Raw genomic sequence first — 5,487 nt, forward strand, 5'->3', positions numbered from 1 at the left:
GTGACTTCAGCAGGATATACACAAAGCTTGGGTTACTGTTGCACTCTGAAGAAGTGGCATTTTCCATGTAACAGAACTCCCTAGATTAATGCTCCCACTTATCCTCCACCACAAGAGATTGCAGCCCCCCAGATGTCCTAGATTCTGGGGATGGATAGAAATGAGCCAAGCCCAAATGTCATCATCCTATTCTACTTTTGTGTCTGTTCTCCAGATTGTTGTGCTTTTTCCTTGTCCAAACATGTGTGGATGAGAGGCTCTGTCTCCCCCCCATAGCCATTATTGGCAATGGCCAGTTTCTGACTTTCACTGAACACTAGCTAGCACAGGATCACACTGGTGCTGTGGCCTTAACCTCCCCCAAGAGAGGCAGGTTGGTTTGCAGATCTTGCCAAATGACATTTGGATATGGTATCTCTTAAGAAAGTATTTGAGTCCTACAAGATGATTGAAACTAAGGGTTTATACTGAGCAAGTAAATCTCAAAGAAGAAAAACCTGATCACATCTGTTCCTCTTTACTAAATGGAAGAGAGTGAGTTCTGGAACCTTCTTCACTCAGCCGTCACTGCTCTTAGCCAGTCATGGACCACACTTCTGAAGTTAAAGCAAAGTCTACAGAAGAGCAACAACCTTCCCCTGTACAAATTTCCCTGATTTGAAGCCAATTTAAAACTATAAAACTAACAAATATTAAGACTCTTTCATAATAAGCACTGTTACTTCCTAGAGACAAGTGGTAAACAAAAATAAACATAGTTCCTAATTTTGTAGAGACTATGGTCCCCTGAGAATATCCAGTGTGTGAGCAATTGATAATTGCAATTCTCCTAGATACCTGGTGCTTACAAAACACATTAGAGGCAGTGACGCAGTACGTCGACGTAAGTGACGCGTAGGCCCGGGCTGCTCCTCCTTCCCTGAAGCAACCCGACGGCCATGGCGGCTGAAGAGAGGATGGAATGCCTTCAAGAGTTTCCTGAACATCATAAAATGATCCTGGATCGATTGAATGAACAGCGAGAGCAGGACCGCTTTACCGACATCACCCTGATTGTGGACGGGCAACATTTTAAGGCTCATAAGGCTGTTTTGGCTGCTTGCAGTAAATTATTCTACAAATTCTTTCAAGAGTTTACTCAGAAACCCTTGGTGGAGATAGAAGAAACAAAGAAAATCCCGCTCCTTTAGAGGAAAATACCACAGGAAAAAATGAGGCAAAAAAAGGAAAGATTGCAGAAACTTCAAATGCTATCACTGAGTCATTGCCATCTGCAGAATCAGAACCTGTTGAAATTGAGGTGGAGATTGCTGAAGGTACAATTGAAGTGGAAGATGAAGGCATTGAAACATTAGAGGAAGTAGCATCTGCCAAGCAGACCGTAAAGTACATTCAGAGCACAGGTTCCTCTGATGATTCTGCTCTAGCATTGTTGGCAGATATTACCAGCAAATACCGTCAGGGTGATAGAAAAGGGCAAATTAAAGAAGACAATGGCTGTGCATCTGACCCCATAAGCAAACAGGTAGAAGATATTGAAATTGTGGAACTTCAGTTGTCACATGTGAAGGACTTGTTCCATTGTGAGAAATGTAACCGTTCATTTAAATTGTTTTACCATTTTAAGGAACACATGAAATCACACTCCACTGAGAGTTTCAAGTGTGAAATATGCAATAAAAGGTATCTTCGGGAGAGTGCATGGAAACAACACCTAAATTGTTACCACCTTGAAGAAGGTGGGGTCAGTAAGAAGCAAAGAACTGGGAAAAAAATTCACATATGTCAGTATTGTGAGAAACAGTTTGATCACTTTGGACATTTTAAAGAGCATCTCCGAAAACATACAGGTGAAAAACCTTTTGAATATCTAAATTGTTATGAACGATTTGCTAGAAATAGCACTCTCAAATGTCACCTCACTGCATGCCAAACTGGAGTGGGAGCAAAAAAAGGGAGGAAGAAGCTTTACGAATGTCAGGTCTGTAACAGTGTGTTTAATAGCTGGGACCAATTCAAAGATCACTTGGTAATACACACTGGAGATAAACCTAACCATTGCACTCTGTGTGATTTGTGGTTTATGCAAGGAAATGAATTCAGGAGGCATCTGGATGAATCTCACAATATTTCAGAGCGTCTAGTAACTGAAGAAGTCCTTTCAGTAGAAACACATGTGCAATCTGAACCAGTGACATCAATGCCTATTACAGAACAGGTTGGGAAGGTGCATATGTTACCATTGCTTCAGGTTCAGGTGGATTCAGCACAAGTGACTGTGGAACAGATCCATCCAGATCTGCTCCAGGATGGCTAAGCACATGATTCACATATTAGTGAGCTTCCAGAGCAGGTCCAAATGAGCTATCTAGAAGTGGGTCGAATTCAGACTGAAGAAGGCACTGAAGTACATGTGGAGGAGCTGCATGTTGAACGGGTAAATCAAATGCCAGTGGAAGTACAAACTGAGCTTCTAGAAGCAGACGTGGATCACGTGACCCCTGAACTCTTGAGCCAAGAGGAAACAGAACCTAGTCAAGCAGATGGTGCTGAGGTTGCCAGGGAAGATCATGAAGGTGCTGAAGGTTTAAACAGCAAACTGACAGTGGATTCCCAAGCTGAAAAGACAGAGAATGAGAACAGAACAGTTATGCCAGTTTTAGAATGAAATAACAGATGAATATTATTTTTAAATTTACATGTTGGGTTTTGAACAAAGGGCAGTGTGACTGTCCTTAAGCTAACAGACACGTGGACCAAGGTCAAACTATTTCCTGTTGTGCTGAACTATTTTCTATGGAAACAAACTGATGACCCTCCCCCCAGGTAATATCACAGAGGAGGGGTCTTTCTCATGAAGGGAAGTATATTTCTAGAAACTTAAGTGGATTATATTCTTCTTATATTGTTGGGTACGAATGTATCTATTTTCATTGTGGTAAAGGTTCTCCCTCTTCTCTTCCCCAGGTGATGTCCTTCCTTAAATTTTTTCCATATTGTAAAATCATTAGAATACAGCCTACCTTATGTATTCTAATGCATGAGAATTGAATATATAGGAAACTCAAGGCTGCATGAAGAAAAGTGCATTGTTACTGTGCAGTTAAATTTTGGCTCTGACTTTCTTTAGCTTGAACAACATTATGACTACCCCAGTTAGTCACAGATGCCATCTCTGCACAGAAACAGAGTGGTGGTGGCACAATGTCTAGAATGTTAAAAAAAATTCACACCCATGTGCCTTTTCAAAAGCAACTAAACTCCTCTAAAGTATCTCTGGTTCTTCCTAGTGTGTTGGAGGAAGCAATGTAGATGATGCTATAAGTACTTCATTTTTTTGCTTATAATGATAACCACCAGTTCTTTTCCATTTAAGTTAGTTTGAAAAATTTTATTTAACAGCAGCTGAAGGACCATTTTCAATTGGGAAAATTTAATTTACATCTGTGGTAAACTTTATTTTGAAGAAAAGTTGCACTAATATTTTACCACCAGATGAAAAAAAGATGACCATCATTTAAAAATTAATGTATTTAAAATAAAGTACAGAGAAAGATGTGTATATATCAGGCTTTGTTTTGAATTTTTCCCCCAATCCTTAATGTAAAGATCTTGTGCTGTAACTTTTAAAGCCATACAAATATGACTTAAAAGTCGTATGTGGACTTAAAAGTAGGTGTGTAAATATTTTTAATCAGTTTTATTTGGAAAATAAAATATGACAACCACATAAAATTAATATGCTATTTTCTTTACCGATTAAATATTGGGAGATGTTTACATTTTTAAAGTAAATTTTAAAAAAATAAAATAAAATAAAACATATTAGAGAGGGATTTAGTCAAGTCCAGGAGGCCAGTAAATGTTTTTGTGAAAAAAAATGGACAGTTAGTTTGCAATCTGAAGAATGACAAGTTAAGGAGTTGAGGGAACGTGAGCAAGAGAACAGATGTACCAAACCCAGCAAGATTTACTAGAAAGAGCTAGGTAGTTATAGTAGGAGATAACTTGAAGATCTGACTCAAAACCTAAAAATGTGTCAATACTGGAGCTCAAGGCATTGACAGATGCTAGATAGTAAAAGAAATTTAAAAGTGCCAATTCTGTTGTCCTATGTGTTGGTTTATGTGTTGCAATTGTGTTATGTGGAAAGTCAACTATGCAGCATAGTAATGAGTCTAACCTCTGCCCCCAGTATCCTCCCTCAACTCAGTGCTTCTGCTCACAATCAGAGTAATGAGATGATCACTGTAGCTCAGGGAATAAGGTATAAATCAAGACCTATAAGACAGAGTAAGAGTCTTATAATTGAAAGGGGACATTAGAGGATAATTATCCATACCCCTCATTTTAGAGGAGGAAAGAAAGGCCCCAAAAGATGGAATGACTTGTCTAGTGTCATATTCCTAGTTAGTCACACAACACAGGCCAGATTTGTGTCTCTTGGTACCTAAGTATTTTTTTTCTCTCAAGGCCAAATTCCACAATGTACTTCCCAGAACTTACCTACTTGGAAAAGACACTGCCAGACCTGTCATTAATGTTTTTGCATATTTCCCCTAGCTAGACCTTCTTATCAAAGACTTTTCCTCCTGGCTACAGCTCTTCATGTCCTACATTCATTTGGTACGAAATGAATTGTGGTTCATCTCACGGCAGAGTTGGAGCTCTGAAATTAAAAGGTAGTGTCTGTTCCAGTCTGCATTCTGTCACCCTTTATATCTTCTTTTGGTATCCAACTTCTTCTTCCCCATGGACAATTCCCTCATCCCCACTCTCAACCCTGACCTGGTCACTGACACTATTCCACCAGGTCACTCCCTAGAACTTTTCTGCTATAGCAATTGCGAAAGCTCTGCTGGCACTAAATTAGATAGGCAACCCCGGATTCACCTGCTCCTGAGAGATGGGGAGTAAAACAGAATCCTGAAAGGTAAATGTAGCCCTTGGACTCTGCCAAACCTGAAGCCAGCTGGACCCACTTCAGTTATGGGAGCCAAACACTGCTTGATTTATGATGAGGTTATGCTCTGATAAACCCATCATAAATTGAAAATATCATTAAGTTGAAAATGCATTTAATAAACCTGATGTATCAACATCATAGCTTAACAACAGAATATGCTGTGGGGTATTGATTGCTTCTCCCTGTGATAACATAACTGACTGGGAGCTGCAGCTTGCTGCTGCTGCCCAGCACTGCAAGAGAGCATCACGCAACAAGTCTCTAACCTGACAAAAAATCAAAATTGAAAATTCAACCTATGGTTTCTACTGAATACAAATCACTTTTGCACCATCATAAAGGTGTAAGATTGTAAGTCATATCATTATAAATCAGAAGTAGTCTTTATACAGTTCTCCCTTTTTAATGTAAATAGCTTTTATACTGGATTTCTGTCAGTTTGCCACCAAAAAATTTAAATATAAAAGGAAAGAGCTGCAGTAGATGAACTTTTTCAAAAGACGAATTGGTTGACCTGTGAC

The 5,487-nt window shown here is 39.3% G+C and overlaps 1 pseudogene across 1 annotated transcript; it reads left to right on the top strand.

Annotated features, from left to right (window-relative positions):
- Nucleotides 1-879: 879 nt before the first annotated feature.
- LOC101697474 (zinc finger protein 131-like) lies at nt 880-2,683 on the top strand (annotated as a pseudogene). Its single transcript, XR_015442281.1, has 2 exons — nt 880-1,525; nt 1,628-2,683. The product of XR_015442281.1 is annotated as a zinc finger protein 131-like (transcript).
- The last annotated feature ends 2,804 nt before the right edge of the window (nt 2,684-5,487 follow it).

Source organism: Heterocephalus glaber, unplaced genomic scaffold (genome assembly GCF_053883595.1).
Source record: "Heterocephalus glaber isolate CG9 unplaced genomic scaffold, H.glaber_assembly_v1.0 deba00001538, whole genome shotgun sequence".
In the NCBI taxonomy this organism is placed as follows: Eukaryota; Metazoa; Chordata; class Mammalia; order Rodentia; family Bathyergidae; genus Heterocephalus; species Heterocephalus glaber.